The 20,162-nt window shown below is 38.2% G+C and overlaps 1 long non-coding RNA gene across 1 annotated transcript in view; it reads left to right on the plus strand.

Annotated features, from left to right (window-relative positions):
* Positions 1-4,372: 4,372 nt before the first annotated feature.
* Positions 4,373-20,162, plus strand: part of LOC130568752 (uncharacterized) — a 32,148-nt gene continuing 16,358 nt past the window's right edge. The window contains exon 1 of the long non-coding RNA XR_008964752.1: positions 4,373-4,466. This is a non-coding gene — a long non-coding RNA (uncharacterized LOC130568752). The remainder of the gene's footprint in view (positions 4,467-20,162) is intronic.

The following is a 20,162-nucleotide window of genomic DNA, read 5'->3' on the forward strand; positions in this document are numbered from 1 at the left end:
ATAGTGTTTATATGTAGTGTGTTTTTATTGCTGTAAAGGATATGATTTTGAGAGACAGCGCTCAAATTTTCATTCAGAATGTAATGAAATTAATACCAGAGTTTGCGGCTCCCCAAACATTGGTTTTGACGTGGTTTTACTCAGTCCATATTAAAGATATCAAGGTTATATTTTCACGGAATGTTCTTTGTATTTTATAAGATAATTTTATGTAGAAATTCACAAAATGGGTTTTTACAGACTGGAACATATATACAGTAAGAACAATAAAACAACCAGAAATACTTTAAATTCATTTAGAATAAAAGATAAACGTTTGCTTTGACAGTCTGGCGTGTTTTTAAGTGAACCAGGGCGAATCAGAACAGGATTGGATTTTGTTAATCAGGATTAAATTTGGATGAAAATAGGTTGTTACGCTTTAGATTAAAGGTGCTTATTTACAGGTTCTTAAAACATTCTTTGTCAGGCTTTTGTTGCACAAAATGTTCTTAGTGAAAAAGAGTTTCATGTACTTTTAAAAGGGGAAAAGGTTTTTCTAAGAATGTTTGACTGAAAGGTTCCATGAGGAACCACTAGTTCTTCTATGGCTTCACTGCGAAGAACCCTTTTACCTTTAATGGTGTAGAAGACCAATTTTTCCGTCCAATGAACCTTTCAGTAAAACAAATATTTCTTTCTCACCTTTTTATAGTTTGTAGAACCATTTATCCACTGAAAAGAACCTTCGGTGGATGTTAAAGTTTTTTTTAGAAGCATGCGGCTCAAGAAATGACCTTTTAGGAAGTATGTATGCGTATTTGGTGAGGGCACTTGAAGCTACAGTTTGTAAAAACCGCCGCTAGAGGGCGCACGATCAAAACGACAACAATGCCGTAACTTGATGACGCTGTGAAGGAGCGTGGAATGATGGGATCTGTTGTCTTCAACTCCACCGCTGATGACCATCAATCAGACAGGAATGAGAAACCATGTTAGCGGATGAGGTAAAGTAATACAGTTTTATAATTGTTGCGTATAATTGTGGTCCATAAATAAGTGACTGCACGAAACAAGCTAGTGGCTTGCTAGAAGCTATACACTACTTCCGCATTTGTCCACGATGCTGTTGGTGTTACGACGGTATCTGCGTCAGTAAAGGCGGTAACAAAGGGGAACGCGGATATGACGCCATTGACAGGCGACTGCACAGCACTGTGTCACTGTTTAGAATGGCGATTTTCTCATGATTTACAAGTAGTTGGAAACATTTGAGATATTGTAAGTACTCAGCTGAACAAAATATATAACACTAATTTTACTGCAAAATAGTTACAAACTGTACCTTTAAAAACTACGATTCTGTGAGCTGAAAGGGAGGCGAAGCTAATTATTACATTTGAAGACAAATGTAGTTTTTCTTTGGAATAATGATAAATCGTGCACAATATGACCTGCAAAATTTATGAAGAAACTAAAAGTAGGTCCAGTTTTGATTTAATGTTTAATGATTTAATTTTAATATAGTTATACATAAGACAAATAGAGGCCACCAGCAAATCACTCATGTTACACATGAGATGGAGGGCTGTAATAGAATAATGATGGTCTCGGTGGTGGTAATGGCCCGTGTGTTGAGTCAGCAAAACTTACAGGCTTTTTAATCAACCTCGAACAAACCGTCGGCACAACCGTCAATGTTTATTAAATCCCCAGTCACTGGATTTTAAATATTCCCACAAATTGATGCAGTTGTTGAAAAGCTGTAATATTTCAGTCACTGCCAGGGACATTAATATATCGGTCGCCATGTGCCCTTTGCATTCACCAGCTCAATTACGGACCCCAGCTGATGCAAAAGAGTAATGAGACAGAGTAAATATTTTCTTTCTTCTTCAGCAACCCGTGTAAGCAGAGTGCAGTGAGACGGCCACGGCGATGACAGGCATCTGCGGAGAACACCCGGGAAATATATATCAAAGTCAGACTCATAATTTATGTAATGACATTTGCCTGTCCGCTGATTAGCTCGCTTATCAACCTCGGTAATAAAGGAGCCGTAACCCTCCAGTTTATCATTCATTTATCAGCGGTCGTTTCGAATAATATCACAGGATTGTAATGTAATCATTATGCGGACAGAGGCGGTGTCACGGACTGTCATAGTTCACGCCTCTTAATTTGCCTCTGCTCTCTGACGCCGGGGACAAATTGAGTCAACAGAAAAAAAGGCGGCGAGTAAAAAGGGCCGGATCTCGGGAGCCGAGAGATGATGACAGAGGAAATGTTTCTGTAGGAAATGTTACGTGCAGACTGGTGACCAGTGAGGTTGCGGCCAATCGGATGCTTTAGAAGGGAAAGATGAATGTGAGGGGGCAATAAAAAGATGAGAAGAATTAGCGGTTGGTTTGTTAATAGAAGAACAAGAAAGAAAGAAAACAAACTACCGGAAGCTAGTGACCGCCAATAAAATGATTGATAGAAAGGATGAATATGAAAAGACAAAGTTGAGAGCAGGAAGAGAAAGAAGGAAACAAAAACAGAAATAGTAAGAATAGTAGATCGGATGGATGTAAAGAAAGAGAAAGAAAAGAGGAATAGATAGATGATAGAAGAAAGTAAGGAAGGGGTTGGATGGATGGATGGATGGATGGATGGATGGATGGATGGATAGATAGATAGATAGATAGATAGATAGATAGATAGATAGATAGATAGATAGATAGATAGATAGATAGATAGATAGATAGATAGATAGAAAGGAATAGATAGACGACAGAAGAAAAGATAAATGATAGAAGAAAGTAAGGGGGTTCATTTTCTGTGTTTTTGATTATATATGGATGGATGGATGGATGGATGGATGGAAAGAGAGAAAGAAGATGACAGAAACATTTATAGATGATAGATAAAAGTAAGTTTATCTATCAGAGTTCATTTGTTTTTGATTATATAAGAGAAAGAAAGAAAGAAAGAAAGAAAGAAAGAAAGAAAGAAAGAAAGAAAGAAAGAAAGAAAGAAAGAAAGAAAGAAAGGGGTTAACTTTCAGTGTTTTTAATGATGTAAGAAACAGTCAGACAGACAGAAAAAGAAAAGAGAAGAAACGGACATTACAATACTTGGAATAGTAGATTTGCTCAAATAAGAAAGAGGATGGCCGTGTACAATAAGAAGCAAACACAGAAGCAGCATGTTGTCATCTTGTCATATCAAAAATCTGGAAGCCCATAAAGGCTCGGTAAAGTGAGTCTGACATTATTTTTCAAACTTTTCCACCCACAGATCAGATGACAACACGCTATAATAGAGAGGGCAGGCAATATGATTGTTACACCGCACTTATCCATTTTCCCAGATATGATGGATTTTGTGCATCTGAAGCGAGAGGAATGAAAGAATATGAGAAATTACGGCGACTCCAGGAACGCAGCAACGGTAAATGTAATTTTATCGACACAAATTACGGCTGGCATGTCGGGGAGTTTCGTCGAGTCCTGCAGTAATATTCCTGTCAGAAATCTCATATATCCTTTCCCATATCACATCGTGTTTATTTATTCTCTCTCTCTCTCTCTCTCTCACACACACACACACACACATACTTGCTCTGTCTCTCATTCACTCAAATTGCAGGATATTACATTTGTTTTGCGGCCGTCGGAGGGATAAACTGCGTCTCGTAGTGTGTAGTCACATGTCACGGACACAATAACGCACTAGACGAAAACGCAGATGAAAAGAGCAATGTTACATTTTCCCTTCAGCTCCCTTCAGAATTAATCACGCACCTAAATACAGTAAAGCACATGTTTTATATAATGTCTTTCTGTGTAAGATTTGATTTGAAAAATCGGATGCTTGGAAGGAAAATATGAGTCGTATGAATCACATTTTAGGGGCTGTTCATTCGCACCTTTTTCAATTTAATTCCCCTCATAACTGTTTCTTGTTTCGTCATTTTTCACTGTTCTCCAACCCTTCCAGGTTTCATTTAGAATCTGAATTCCAGATTTTCAGTGTGGTCGCAGCCCGTCGAGGTCAGATCGCAGGAGGGCAACCTTAACATCTGGAGGCGCGGAGGAAGCCAAGCTCGGTAAGTCTGTCAGCACTTTAAGCAAACACACAGGAGGAAAACCCGACGTGAAAAACAGACCGGCCCATCTCACAAACAGACAGACAGAAGGCCACGGCACACACAATAAGATACCTCGCACAATAAACGGAAGAACCGTTGAAATACACAATAAGACACCATCGTCCATTGAGCAGAAAAACAGGATCCAAAGGCTTTGCCTATAAAGTCCAAGAACACCACTAATTTTACACATCGGTGTCCGTAAGGACGTTTCCTGTTGTTTGTGATGCTTCAGCCTTTCAGACGCACGGAATCATGGGAAGCGCCGTGAGTGGCATCGGGGCAGCAGGTCCACGACGGAAAAATTCGCTCCGACATCACGCCCATCCATAAACAAACCCTTCTCTCTGAGGTGAGGAAAAAAATCTCAATTTTGGCTGGCTTTAGGTGTGTGTGTGTGCGTGTGCGTGCGTGCGTGTGTGTGCGCGTGTGCGTTCTTATTACCCCAGTAGAGGGGGCTCGTGGCTCTAAATCAATAATAATGACTGTGATTAATGAAGGGAGATTCTCGGCCTGTTTCCGTCCCCTACGGAAGATTCTGACTCCGATCGGATCCTCCAAAGTGCTAAACCACCAAATCCTCTCGCAACGGCTCGTCAATTCAACGGGGACATCAGCTTCATCTTACACCCTCTAACAGACACACACACATTTTTATATGACTGTTTCAAAGTGTTATGCATCAGCTTCGATGCACATAACGCACTAGTTAAAACACGGCTTTACTGAACGTCATCGCTCTTTCTTTCTTTCCCTCCAGATGGAGGTCTCGTCGTATTCAACATGAAGTTGTGAAAGGTGCCTTAGTGTAACAGAAAGGAAAACCCTCGGCTGTTGTTCCCATCCAAGACTGTGAATTGGATACGTTTTCATGCTATTCACATTAATAAATCAGATCCGGCTTTATTATGGTGCACTTTAATGATATTTATATAATCCCCTCTTCACCCCGGCCTGTAAATAGTATAGTAGCCCAAGGGTGAGTTGTCACAGAGGGACGTCTTAGCAGATAAAGAACATCACAGTGGGATGCCTGATTGTCCTCTTGAGACAAAAGACTGGACAAAACGTGCAAATGTTATGCAAGAGATTAAATACAACGCACCTGTACAATGTGTTTCGGTTTTGCTGTGTAAATGTGTAATGGCTTCAGGACTGAATTTAAGAAGTGTGCAAAGCTGATCACAACAGAATAAAGTGGATTGTTGTGCACTGACTGACAAAGTATGTGAAGACTTAAAACACAACTATAGACGGATTCAAAGCGACAACATACTGCCCTTAACTTCCGTCACACATTCACAAACAATTGAGTGCTTGTAGATTATTTCTGATAACAAGCAAAAGAAACCGAGAAGACCTGTTACGTGGCTTAACTTGCCCCTCCAATATTTTGCATTTAGACTGCGCTACCAAGCTCAACCGCTAGATGTCAATGTACCACGCGGTTTCTTTAAACGCGACCAAACTGCAGGACCCATTGAACAAAGTGTTCATTTAATAAAATAAACATACAACAAAATTCATCAAATCGTTTATTTAATACAATTATTATACAATAAAATAATAATATAAATCAATATTAACATAAAATAACATTTAAATGTTGGACGCTAGCCTGATAAACAAACACAGACCGGAAGTTAACTGCAGTCCAGGCATGCACCTCCGATGAAACGGTCTATAATGTCTGACTCCCATTTTGTTGAAATAAATCAACATTTTTGAATAGCGTGCTTGTGCTATCTTAAAAATAGGATTTGATTATTATCTATGTTGTTATATGCTGTTAAAAATGTGTCCTGTGTGTCCAAAAACTTTTATGGCCACTTTAATCTGAATGTATTTTGAATGCAAAATGTAATTCTTCATATACAGTACAAAATAAGACTACAAATTAAGAACTGATATTAATCTTCCTCTTAGACACGATGGTTTGCATGTAATGGAGTCCATACGATTACCAGAAATGATTGAAATTTTAACCTGGATGTCCCTGGAATTTTATTGAGCAATTCTTTAGTTCAGCTGGATAAACAAAATTCACACATGTACAGACAATCATGAAGAATAAAAAAAACTTGCTTTTAAAAGCCAATACCCTCAGATATAATTAATTGGATGTGCCATGTTTATTGGCACAAGTGAACAATTTAAAGGAACAGTTCACCCAAAAATGGTCCCCATTGACTTTCCATAGTAGGAATAAAAATGACTATGGTCAAGTCAGTAGGGACCATTTTTGGGTGAACTATTCCTTTAAGGCACAACACAGCCACTACAATGGATGTACAACGTCTGTATGTGAAGTACAGGTTTGCATGCTGAGGTTGAGGTCACAGATGAAACCTCAATAACATATTTTATAACAAGACACGCATCACTACCCAAACAAACCCGTGGGTTTCTGCAGGTAAAGGAATGCAACACCTTTAAAAGCGCCAGTGATAAAGGGTAAAAATGTCACTACGATTTAAAGCGAGGACAGTTAGCAGTTCATTAAAGGAAGGGCCATATTGCGATACGGAGGCCTGCTGGCAACCTCCCCGATCTGGGCCACTCACAGTCTGTCCAGATGGCACGAGAACCCGTACGGAGTTTAAAAAGATCTTCGAGCGAGTGTGGCAGAGCGCTTTCCTCGCCCGTCATTGACATGGTGTGGATTGCCAAAGTCGATAGATTTCTCTCTCTCTCTCTCTCTCTCTCTCTCTGTCAGTGGGAATGTGCTGGTACTAAAGAGCTGTAGGAGAAGCTGATTTATGAGTGCTGAAATGTCTTCTGCTAGTTAGTATGGAGATCAGTGCCGGAGACGATGAGTGCAGACGGTGTCTCTGCTAGGAAAGCAAATACCACTGCAGGAAGTTCAGATTAAATTAGCCCCGTCAACTCCTGTTTAACAAAACGTGCCTCGTAAACAACCATTGTTTATGGTTATAAAAACAGAACGGGTTTCTATCATTATTATTAAAGGTTGACGTCAAATTTATTAGATGGATTATCAGCGGAAAGTATATTGTGTTTAAGCTTTGTGCAGCAGAGAATAATGTCTATTTTTAAGTTTCAAAATCACCTTTGTCTTGTATTGTGTTATCGTTTAGCAATTATAAGGTTTGGGTCTACACAACAGCATAAATATAAGTACTGTTGCAGACAGTCAACCCGGGTGAAAAAAGTGCACTAAAATAACACGTAAACGGATTTAAAGTGCCCTATTTTCACACACTAATGTTGTACTGTACATAATATACAAATAATTAGTCTTAGGTACTTTTAAAGATCAACTTCTTAAATCTAAGTGTACTCAACTGTGCTATTTTGAGACATTATGAATAAACGTACTAAATAGTAATAGACGTATTAAGACTATATTTTTAGTATAAACTTAATGTGTGAAGTGCACTAAGTGTAATTAAAGTTTATTTTATTACTTTTCTTGAGTGATTGTATAGTGTATAGTGTAAAAATGACCACAAGCAGGGAATCTGTGTATATATCTATAGACCACGTAAGCAACAGCTTTTTTAACACTACGCAAACGTTTGAACAAAATCAAAATGTTAAACGACTATCTTTAGGATTTAATTATGTATGTAAGATTTAAAAATAAAATAAATAAAAATGAAACCAGAAGTGCTCAATCATAATATGCAAAAAGTAAAAAGTGCAGACATGAAGGAATGTGAGGACAACCACAGCACGCTTCTGAACATATTTGGTCTCATTACGTGTATCAATCATAATATGGATTTGTCAAATTAAATGCTCATCTAGTAAAGTTTGATTGACCAGGAATGCTCAAGGAACATAAATTATGACAAATGATCAGAGTGTGATCCCAGCAGACCTGCATGATTCACTGCTGCACCGGACTACTTCACGAGAAAGCAGATATAACAGATGGTCTGACATACCATAACCTGAAAGTCTCAAAAGTGTGGGATTATTTGTCATGCTCGAAGTTCTGGATATCGACTCGTAAACCCAAAACATCAGCTGATGTCTCTTGAGGTTTACTGAAGTTGGCGAGCAGAGAACGCAAATATGAAACTCATCCGTTTTTCTCAAAGTATCTCATGAAACTTTTTGTGACTATATGACATCGTTCCTTCTGACTTCTTGACCTATACAGCCGGGCTTCCTTTGGGCCGGGAACAAAATATGATTTTTTAGTAAATGCACATCTTCTGCACTTGTGCCTATGAACAGGGCACTCCGCGTCGGACTTCGTGGATGGCAGGGCACCGTTGGAGGGCAGGTATCTAATTGATCTCTTTAACCTGTATAAATAGTTTGTGTGTTCGGAGGCCACAGCGCCATGCACAGTCACAAGTGGGAATTAATAACACCATCACCGCGGGGGTGGATAAACTGACAGCTCGCAGGTCCTCAGAATCGGCCCAGCTCATTTCTATAGTACCTGCTGACCTCGGAGGCGCCACCTGCCATCATTTACAGTATCGGAGCTGAATTATTTATGTCACGCCGCCTCCGCTGAGAGAAAATCAATGCAGGTGGTCATTTCGTTTGTGCATCCTCTTCGTGGGCCATTATTCCAGACTCGCTGGCCATTAACGTTCTCCCAGAATCGTGACTGTGAGACATGTTTAACACCCGGTGAGTGTGTAAAGGCTGGAAAGAAAGATCGTGTCGATTAGCAGGTTGAAACGTGTCTGAATAATGAAGCCACAATGCACATTTTCTTAAGGATGAAGCAAATAATATTATTAATGGTTACATTTACACAAAATGCTTTAATTACATTGCTCTCCTTCTTGTTGACAAGCACTTTTATATACTTTTAATTGGTAAGATATTTGCAAAACCCAGTGACAAACATAAAGGGTGACTAATAATAACAAATAAAAATCACAAAATGTGGAGATTGATACGGAGGTTTCAGAAGGACAGCAGTGATAAAGTATATATTTATTTATTGGGATAAATTGGGATCTTCCCTTGAGATGAAACATCTAGTTTTCAGGGGGGGGCACATTTGGTGCCCGTACATGGTGGCCAAAAGTGTGCAGTACAATATTTGCTTTTAATAATCCCTCAGGTTATATTTAATCAAATATAAGATGTTTGGCACAAAATGTACAAAACACTAAACTTATTTATTTGACAAAATTACTTGGCAAAAAAATCTAACTATAAGAGGGGGTTATTAAAAATGCATTGAAAAACAACATTTTTGTAGGTAATAAAGCACACATTGAATACAATTTTATAAGTTATTAATGATTTGTTTTTGTAATTTTCTCCTGGCTCTTGACTCAGTAAGTTTTGCTCATGTGTTTTTTTTTATTGCCAAGCATCCTTAAATTCTTCTCAGAGCTAAACTTCATCTTATTCTCCAAACACGCACATGCTCCAAACATTTTGAATATATCATACATAATATATTCAAATAAAGACGTTGTTTTGGACATCACTTGTGTCAACTAAATCAATTAAATAAAGAAGGCTTAGTATTTATCAGCTACACAAAAATGAAGAACAGATTTGACTCTGAATTATTAATTCGCTCCTTTTAAGTCGCTTTTCATTCTACACCACTTTATCACAAATCTCACAGGCCTTTCTCAAAAGCCTCAGAATACCTTTAAATATTAATCTGGATTAGAAACCGTGTAATTATGTCAATCTAGCAGTTTGTTGGAGTTGAACCTATTTGGGTCATCTTTGCACCTGCTTTTAAGAGTAGTGGTTTTGTTTGACATGAGACAAGGAATATCGCGGGTACAGACAAGGCTCTGAACATCACCTGGGAACGTTGGTTTGTTAAGCCTCATTAAAAGAGTCACGCATATTAATGACTGCAATTTACATCTGACTGGTCCAGTCAAAAGACAGGTTAATGAATACGGCTGCAGGGGTTCATGGGAAATTACTCACATTTTACACCCGGAAGAGTGAGTGATTTGGTCTGTCTCTTTATATAAAACTTCAATTTGTAACCATTTTACGACGTCGATAATTCGTATAAATTTGCACGTTTGTACGTTTTAGTACGATGTGCTTTCGCACCAGTGATGGGTTTAGGCACAGGACTTCGTTATTGCTGTTTTGTAGCTAATAATCACACTTTTTTTGTAGGATTCACATAGTGTGAATTTTTACAAATTAGCCATCTCGTAAAATGGTTTCAAAAAATTGTTGCCATCAACATACGTATTATTTTTGTTCAACTTTTTCCAACTTATTATTTTACATTCTGGCTAGTGGTGAGTTGATGTTACTTACAAAAATAAGTTGAAATTGCAGCGTGAAGTTATTTTGCGAAGTTAAAGAAAGTAATGTAAAAACATTTAAATATTATAAAAAGTACGATATGAATAAATCTATAGTAAGTGAAATAAATCTTTAAAATGTCCAGGCACACGTTTTATAGCACACAAACCTAAAAGCCACCATCATTTAATATTAAAAAAACAAAAACATTCTTATCACTATTGCAGTGTTTTAAAACTTATTCAGTCATTTCTACTGTTCTTATGAATGTTTTTGTCTTCTATTCTGAAATATCCTGTTTGTTTGGAAATGTGCAAAATCAGATTAATAATAATGTCAAACAATTGCACTTTCCAGAGAGTGTGACGGTAATAAAATTCATGCAAATGCAAAGCAAAACAGGATGGCAGGCACTCCGACAGCTAGTGACCTTTAAGTTCATGATGAAAAACAAATGTCAAGGGTTTGAGAGGCTGGACTGTGGCAGGCTTTGTAGGGATTTTCTGTGTGTCTTATAGGACACATTAATTCAACCCGCCAACAATATCTTGGAAAACAGCGATGTTTGTGCTCAGTGCGACTCCTCGTTTATATAAAAACAAGATTGGGAGTCTCTGATCCTCTCTTAGTGATGTAGATGAGGGCGTTGTAACCCGCTTAGATGCAGTCATTAGGCGTCGCATCGATTGGGCTGTGATTTAAAATGTCATTTTACAACAGAGACCGCCACGTGTACTGCCAAACAAAATGAGTCGACTGGATTTTGCGTTGTGGTTCCTAGACAAAAGAGCTCACCCACAGCCACAGGTCTGTGATATTTTGGCCCCTATATATCGCTCGAGTCAATTTAGATCATTTATATGGGCTTTATTTATTGGCCACCAACGTGTATTCAAATTATGAACATTAAAGGGATAGTTCACCCAAAAATAAAAATTCTTGCATCACTTATTCACCCTCATGTCATTCCAAACCTGTATGACTTTCTTTCTTCTGCAGAACAAAAAAAGAAGGTATTTTGAAGAATGTTAAAATTTTGATAAAATGATGGTAAATAATGACAGAATTTAATTTTTTTGGTTAATTAAGCATGTGCCACAGTAACAATAATTCTTGTTTCAGCAAAACAAAGAGTCGATGTGTGGTACCCAATGCTTCTTTTCAATCCTTCTGAAGTTCCTCCCTGAAGAACATGACAAGAAAGAAAATAAAGGCTGAGCGCTTATTATATAAACATGTCGATTTACAGTCTCTTAATTCTGTGCAAATGGTGTGCCAACGCTTCAACCCGGTGTTACTGTAGTTCACGTCAAGGCCTCTGTGATGTTTCTATTGAAACAAGAGAAAGATTGATTATTGTAAGCTTTTCGTCGACTGAGTTTATACAGATCATGTCATACAAACTCACTGTATGGAGAGCCATGTCTCCTCAGAGAGACGCCTGGCGTAGAGCGAATGCTGTGCCGGAGACTTTCGGAAGGAGAATTTGTCCCTGCAAACCAAGCGGAATCCCACCTGAGATTAGGAAATCCTGAAATCGTGTTAAAATAACTTGGTAAAATGCAATGACTACGTCCAATAATTCAGTCCTCCCAAATGTCTCGGGTATACTTAGAGGGACAGAGATATACAATGTTGTTGGCGCGACCGAACAAATCTGTTCGCTTGCTTCATACTTTCCAACTAAGTCAGCCTCAAAACAATAGAATCAAATGATGAATTTGTTTGCCGGGGTCACGGAGTGCTTTATAGTTTGTTGGTTGCGCCAAACGCCCAACATTCAATGCGCTAAAGAAAAGCCACGAATTTAATAGAAACTTTGAGGTGGAAATGCCTGTCAGTACTCATCAAAGCAGGTCCTTCCACAACATAAAGACCGGATTGGACTATTTTATGGCTTACAGTGGCCGCAAATAAATGTTCCAAGCACACAAACACAAGTCATCTCCTTCTCTTTCAACATACTGAGGAAGGAAAGACATTTGTATATCCTGCGGCGTGTACAGAAGTTTGAGTGTACGGAGACCATTGTTTTGATGGATCCATGTAGCTCATAACACAGCGCATCCTATGGAGATGATCTCGAGGACGGCTCGCGTCTAACATGTCCTGTTTACGCCACCAAACGTAACCTATCAAACACTTATTTTCCGCCAAAATATTGTGTTACGTTATCACTTTCCCCAACTCGTCCGGCGACTAGAAGTCGACTGCGGCTAAACGCGGCCAATTTGGTTCACTTTTCTCCACCTATTTCTGTCAACCGACCCGCCCGAATGGATTGTGGGAAAAGCAATGCATCCCCAACAATTCCATCATGAAGAAATGAGGAAAGGCAACATTACAGATGAGTTCACATATACAGTACTCAGCCCGAGACCCCTTCTCTCTCCCCGCGCGCCGCCTCGCCTCTGACAGTTATTGTTTGCTGAACGGATGACAAGATTGATGCTTCTCTGTAAATCAGGGCCGAGCATGAGTGACTCCTTCCCTTTCTCGTATCTATCATCTGCGGAATGGAGATTAATAGGAGAGAGTCCTATTCTTGGATTTGTTGAGGGCACTTGCTCTCTGACCTCTGGTAAATAATTAGATATCTTTGAGAGGCACTGCAGCGTGGCGATGGACAGCCAGGGCCCGCAGACGGACTCTAATGACCTGTGGGGTGAATTCATGTGCAAATGGTCTGCTACACACCAGACAAGAACATGTTATATGTATTTTTTACAGTAAATCAACAAAATGTGCGTGTATTTCTTCGCCTTGATATATTCTGGTTCTATACAGTACATTCTGAGCAGTTTTGAGATATTGAGCTTGAAAGTTTTTGCATTCCATTTGACTTTGTAAAGAAAACCTTCTTGTTTTTTTATATAAAAGTCCCAAAATGTACACAACATAGAGAAAAAACATCATATAATGTAAATAAGTTGTCACAGAATAAATATGTGAATAACTAAATTTTGATAAAAACCAGTTGGATTTGCTTAATTTTTTGACTTAATTAATAAAGTAAATTTACTTAAAAAACCTGTGTGCGAAAACTTGACGCAAACAAAGTAAATTTACTTTTCATACTTTTCAAGTAATTAACAAATGAACAAAAATCCTGCTAGTTGTTTTATTTTCAGTTTAGAACTTTATATAATTCCAGTGAAAGTATTTATTTACAATTTATATATTTAATCAAGAAAATATCACATATTCAGTCTAGATATATAGATATGAGAATGTTTTGAACAATTAAATAAAACGATCAGTGTTTTGCCAGCAAAACTCCAGAAAACTCAGTAAAGACTGCAGAAATACTATACAGTCCAAAACAAAAGAGAACAATCACAAAGCTTGCTAAACATGCCCCCTTTAGCTCCACAGCATGTTTATTAATCTTCTTGCAAGCAGTTTTTATTTGTTTGCTTTTGTTTTGGGCAGGGAATGCATCTTAAAAATCTGCACGAGAAAGTCATCTTCTAATTGGCTGTAAGGTTTTATTCTTGCAGCAATTAATAAGAGGATCGGAGTTTGCCGGATGCTTTGTTATAAGGTATTAGAATATCTGTGCCATTGCTGCTGCTAGAGAGAAAACGTGCATCCCAACAAAATATTATCAAAGGCTCGGGGGGCCCAGGGGGCTTTTGGATATTTTTATTTTCTTATAATTGAGTTGTAATGGGCCTATGTGGGGCATGTTTTCTGCTTGATAGAGGATTTTAATGCTTTCCATTATCGCTTTACAAAACTTGAGGTTTAATGCTACAAAACTTAGAAAGACTTTCATTAACAGCGGAAAAACAATTTGATAACGGAAAAGTCAGCATGATAATAGACCAGAGAACAAACGCCTCGGCTGAAACTCGACAGGAAAGTGGGGAGTAAAATACACATACAAAACACAAATAAAATATACACATGGAATCGTTTTTTTTTTACTTTTTAAATTTTGCATTTTTAAAGTGAAAGCTTGTTGAACATTACTTAAAGTAGTACGATGAGTAATAATTTTGAAGGGATAAAAATAAAGAAAACATTTTCAAGAGCTGTGACTCTTCTGTGGAACACAAAATAAGATATTTTGAGAAATGTCTTCAGTGGTAGGCAATGAGTTTCATTGTTTGGTTACCAACATTCCTCAACATATCTTCTTTTGTGTTCTGCAGAAGAAAGAAAGTCATGCAGTTTAAAAGTGACAATGTTGAGTAAATGATGAAATACTTTTCATTCTTGTCTGAACTATGCCTTTAATACGGCATTGAGAAAAGAAAACTAACATGACCTCCATCTTTTATATGTTCTAGTGCATGTTAGGGGTGCGTGCAAATGACTTCACTGTTTGGTGAAAGCAACATGACATGAGAAGAATCCCAGGCAATGTTCTCAGCCTTCATTAATGCCGTTGGACTGGAAGCGTCGCTCCTCTTCTGGTCCGCTGTCGGGTGAAGTGCTTAGGCAAGAACGGAGTGATGGATGATCGGGGGGGAAAGGGGGACGTCTGGGCCAAAGCGGGTGGGTGTGAATGATTCACAATTTCCCTCTTTGAAGCCTTTTCTGATAATGACACATCTACTGCGGCGGCGTCCTTTATTACTGCTTCTAATAGATACAACAATAACAAAACTAATACAATAACACATAATAATAACAACCACCAGCATCATTAGAAACTTAATTTGTCCCATTAATTGTCACGCATTATGCTGAAAATACACGAACCTGCGCGCTTTTTTCTTTATGAACGGCGGTAATAATCTGCAAAGCGGTTTGTTATCGCTGGGAGGTGAAATCGTGCTGTAATGTAATATTATTTGATATTTAAGGCTTTGGTTTTATAGCGCACTTCTGTTTTAAAAATTAGGCCGGCATTATTGCGTAATAATCCGATGCAATATGTTTTATTGTATTTTTGCCAATTACATTACTCTCGGCCGAATGAACCTGGATGTCACCTTTGAGGAGGTTCTCCTAGGTTTATTATAAAGGTTTATTATTGTGGACCTGTTTACCTTGAGAAAATAAGATTTTCTCCTGATAAGCAATTTTGTTTATTACTTTTAATGATTTCATTAGGAGAACGCCGCCTCGGAGGGTGGTGTGTCGGGCGGCTCGCCTGAGAAAATACAAACACATGCACGGCGTATGAAGAAACTAACAATTAAAATGGCAAATATTAATAATAACAGACAACGGAATTGATAACAATGCCATAATGACCGTCAATAAAACCGCAACAGCAAAGCAACACAAATTACTTCCAATCCATAACAGCGCGGCCCCTAAAATAAACCAAATGTGAAAGCAATAACTGTGTTTGTTCTCCTGAAAAATAACTCAAGGATGTTAGTGATACACGAGACGTATGAGTGGATCTCACTGTTTGGCTTGATTTGTTGCTCAAATAACCAAAGAGTTTTAATTTATCTGGAAAAACCATTTCATTCGTTTCAATGGTCGTTGCTCTTACGGTGCATTCAGGACGCTGCCAACTCTGTATAAATATACATTTTTATTTAAATATGATAAGTAGGACATGATAGTGAATCAACATTATTGTTGGTTCTTGAACAACCTTTGTATCAACCAATCAGATTGCAGGATTAGGTTAGATACCGTTCACCCAAAAATGAAAATTCCATCATTGTTTATTCTCCCTCAAGTTGTTCCAAATGTGTATACATGTCTTTGTTCTGATGAACACAGAGAAAGATATTTGGAAGAATGCTTATGACCAAACAGTTCTTGGCCACCATTGACTACCACAGTAGGAACTATTTCTTTGTTCTGTTGAACACAAAAGAAGATATTTTGAAGAATGTAGGAAAGCAAAACGTTCTGGGTTACTTTTGGCTACCATTGTCATTTTTTCTACTATGGGAGTCAATGGGCTAAGAACTGTTTGGTTACAAGCATTCTTCCAAATATCTTTCTTGGTGTTCATCATAAAGAAATACGGATTTGGAACAACTCTAGGGTGAGTGAATGATGAAAGAATTTCTATTTGGATAACGTGTCCCTTTAATGTTAGATTAAGAGATGGCTTGTATATGTCAAACCATCCACCATTTCCCTCTGATTTAAGGAATATGGTTTTTGTTTATATTTAAGGATGATGTTTTTTGACTTGTTCCATGACCCACAAAATATGGACAAATCAGTTTGAAACATGCTTTTGTTTAGTTGCAACCATCAACAAACAGAGGCGATCATCTCACGCTAACACACAGGTTAAATCAACATTAGTCAAAGACAGTTTCGTTGAGGTCTGTGCTCTGTTAATAAAATTCTGACAAGACTTGCAAATGAAAAAATCATCCATCATGGCTTTAGAAGTATCCACACTAGACAAACACGAGTTCATTTATGTCTTAAGAACCTGTGTGTACTGTAAATATGCCAAAGTGACACAAGCTACTGCGCATGTTCTGATTATCCTTCACTTGACAGTCAGGTTCAGTCAGCCGTTTATCTCCCCTCCACTCCGCACAAAGAGCGTTTGTGTTCGGTGTAGAGTGGCTCACATGCTGTCGCTTTGACTTTGCCAGCGGCTTCATGGGAAACGGCGTGGGGTTCAGCCAGTCGTTCTCCGCCGTTCTGTTAAACAGTCCAGGCATCCTGCCACGCCGCTGTAAAGCCTCCATTGCTCATTCTTGCCCTCTTTCTGAAACTAAGTCTGTTGACCTTAGATAGAGAGGCTGAAATTTCCAGAGCATTAAATCAGGCCGGCTACCCGATTCCTTCGCAGAGAGTCGACCCATGTAATCGCCATGCTGCACTGGAGTGCTATTGTTTTTAAAGCATCGTCTCTGTGTGACAGACGAGACCGGGCTTACCTCCACAATGACGGCGCGTGGAAGTGTGACAGGGTTCTGTCGTAGCCATCCACGGTTCAAGCGCTGTAGATGGGGGAAATGTCATCGTTTGTGCAAAGTGCAGTGGGTAATGTTGTGTTGGCCTCCGCTCGCTGTACCGCTCCGGGTGTCCTGCCAAGAATGGGTGGGGAAAAATGTCACCGCACGTTTGGCTTCCTGAGATGCATGTAGTTGAGACTAGTCTAGTGATGTTTCTGAACTCTCGCACTTGAGAAATCAAAAGAGTATTCCACGCATTCTCTCTATGGGGATCACAAATGCTGGGTTGTTCCAACTCACGGTTGGGTAAAATATGGACAAACCCAACCGCTGTCTTAAATTAACTAAATTAAAAAATCCAATATTTGACCATACCATGGGTTCAAACAACTCATAGGTATTTAAACCCAACGGCTTGTCCACATTTTACCCAACCATGAGTTGAAACAACTCGCCATTATTTAGACTGTAACCAAGCAAACAAGTTTGTGAAAAGTAAAAGTATATGAAAAACATTAGGGCTGTCAAACGATTAATCACGATTAATCGCATCCAGAATAAAAGTTTGTGTTTACATAATATATGTCTGTGTATTGTGCATATTAATTTCATATTTATAAAAACACACACATACTGTCATGATTGTGAATGAGGACCCAGGTGCAGACAGCGATGAGCGGGAAACAAAGACTTTATTTATAAAACTAAAAGCAAAACACCCACGGTGGGGGAAAAACACGAGAACAAAGACTTATCAAAAGTATAAACAAAAACCAAAACCTCCCACGAGGGGGACAAAACAGGAGAACAGTATAACTAACTAAACTACGTAAAACTTTGACAGGACTAAGACTAAACTAAATAACCACAAGATCAGGCAAGAGCAAAACACACAACAGGATACAAATAGCATGATACACGGATTAATACAAAACGAACCAGCACAAGACAGCAAACACAGGGCATTAAATAGGGAGACTAATAAAGGATAATGAACAAGGGACAGGTGTCGGGAATGAAACACTGATGGGACACTAAATGAGGAAACGAGAGGGGCGGGGCAAAAGACGAGACCGGAGAGAGCGCATGCTATGTCAGAACCAACAATAACATGCCTCTCGCCACACAAAACATGAGGCTCTGTCATGATCCTGCCACTAGACCAAGAAGGACATGACATGAAGAGGCAGAATCATGAATATAAAAATATAAAATATTTTTTTTAATAAATATTTATATAGAACTAAAATTATTGGTTAATATAAATAAATACATGTAAATATTTCCTAAATATGTATACATGTATGTGTTTATATATACAAAATAATTTTGCACAGTACACAGACATATATTATGTAAACACAAACTTTTATTTTGGATGTGATTAATCGTGATTAATCGTTCGGCAGCCCTAAAAAACATACAAGGTTATGAACCATAGTACAATATAAAACTATTTGCAATGCATTATGGGAGTGCACGATCAGTCTGATTTAAAGTTAAAATCGCACTGAACTTTACAAGATCAGAGCTCAGTGTATTTCTGTCTTGATCAATAAAATCAATAAAAATCAATTTCTAAATGGATAAAATAAACGCTTTCACTCTAGATATGTAGATGATGTGGTACAGCTATAACCTGTCAAATGACGTTATATTTTTAAAATATAATTTTCCATTACCATAAAATACACATATTTATCCCGAAGTGAAAAGTTTGCTTAACATTCTTTGCGAAAGCCTCTCGAGTGTAAACAGCCCAAAAAGTGTGTAGTCAGATTATTTTCAACAACTATTTTGGTCATCAAAGAAACTAAATTATTGTAGTTGTTAAGAACCGAATCTGTCTCCCTTAAGATCCACACCCTGAAGACAGTATTCAGCGCAGAGAAAACAGTTCATGCGTTCTCTCTGAATGACGTATTGAAAATAATCCCATCCCAAGTGGGACTTCAGTTCGCACACAAGCAGGACCAATATGAGCTTCCGTTTCTCTGCCTCTGTTTTTTGTCTCTTTCCTGCACTTGTGCTGTATACAAAGAAAGGAATTATAAAAGAAATGTCGGTATGCAACGTGCTCCCAATTTCATACACAGAGGATTCGGATGAATTGAGCGAATTCAGCAAAATAACTACTCTCAAGTCAGCAACACAAACTGCATGTGGAACATTTACAGTAATTAATTCTTAAGTTTTTATTTTGTTTATGGTATTAAAATTTTCCTGACTCTGAATGCAATTATCTAAGATGGTGCTTGGATATCACAGGGTGATCTTATTTTTATTTATGTGTTTTCATGTGTAAAGTGTATACTTTAAAACATCTGGATATGCATCAAAACATTCAATCTCAATGCACTTACAGCATCCAAAAAGTCTTATGCGTGTTCATCTTGAGAAATATACGTCTTTATGAAACCTTATCAGACTTATGACTTATCAAGACTTTTAACAAAATGTTACTTTCTTTTGCAGAACACAAAAGAAGATATTTTGAAGTGATCAAACACTGGCCCCCATTGACTTCCATTGTATGAACACAAAACCGCCGAAACATTTCTCAAAATATCTTATTTTGTGTTTCACACACGAAAGAGTCAAATCCAGGTTTTGAACAATATGAGGGGGAATAATGATAGCATTTTTATTTTTGGGACTGAATTTTTATTGCCTTAACTAACTTATATGTCAAAGATTTACATTTTAGATGCTGTTGATACGGTGTTTAAACGTCTATTCAATTTGACCTCTGAATACAAATGAATCTTTTTGGATGTCGTCTGAGAAAAACTGTTGCAGAAACACTAAAAGCTCTTTAAGAGCTCTCATCTCTCTCTCTCTCTCCTTCACATCCTCATGGGTGAAGATCCGGTAAGCACGACACCCAATTCCGACCAGGACACTTCACCACACCTCCTCGAACAGGTGCCGGGGGGTCGGGGAGCACGGCAATGATTTGATTAATAAAAGTCAGA

This window comes from Triplophysa rosa, linkage group LG18 (genome assembly GCF_024868665.1).
Source record: "Triplophysa rosa linkage group LG18, Trosa_1v2, whole genome shotgun sequence".
In the NCBI taxonomy this organism is placed as follows: domain Eukaryota; kingdom Metazoa; phylum Chordata; class Actinopteri; order Cypriniformes; family Nemacheilidae; genus Triplophysa; species Triplophysa rosa.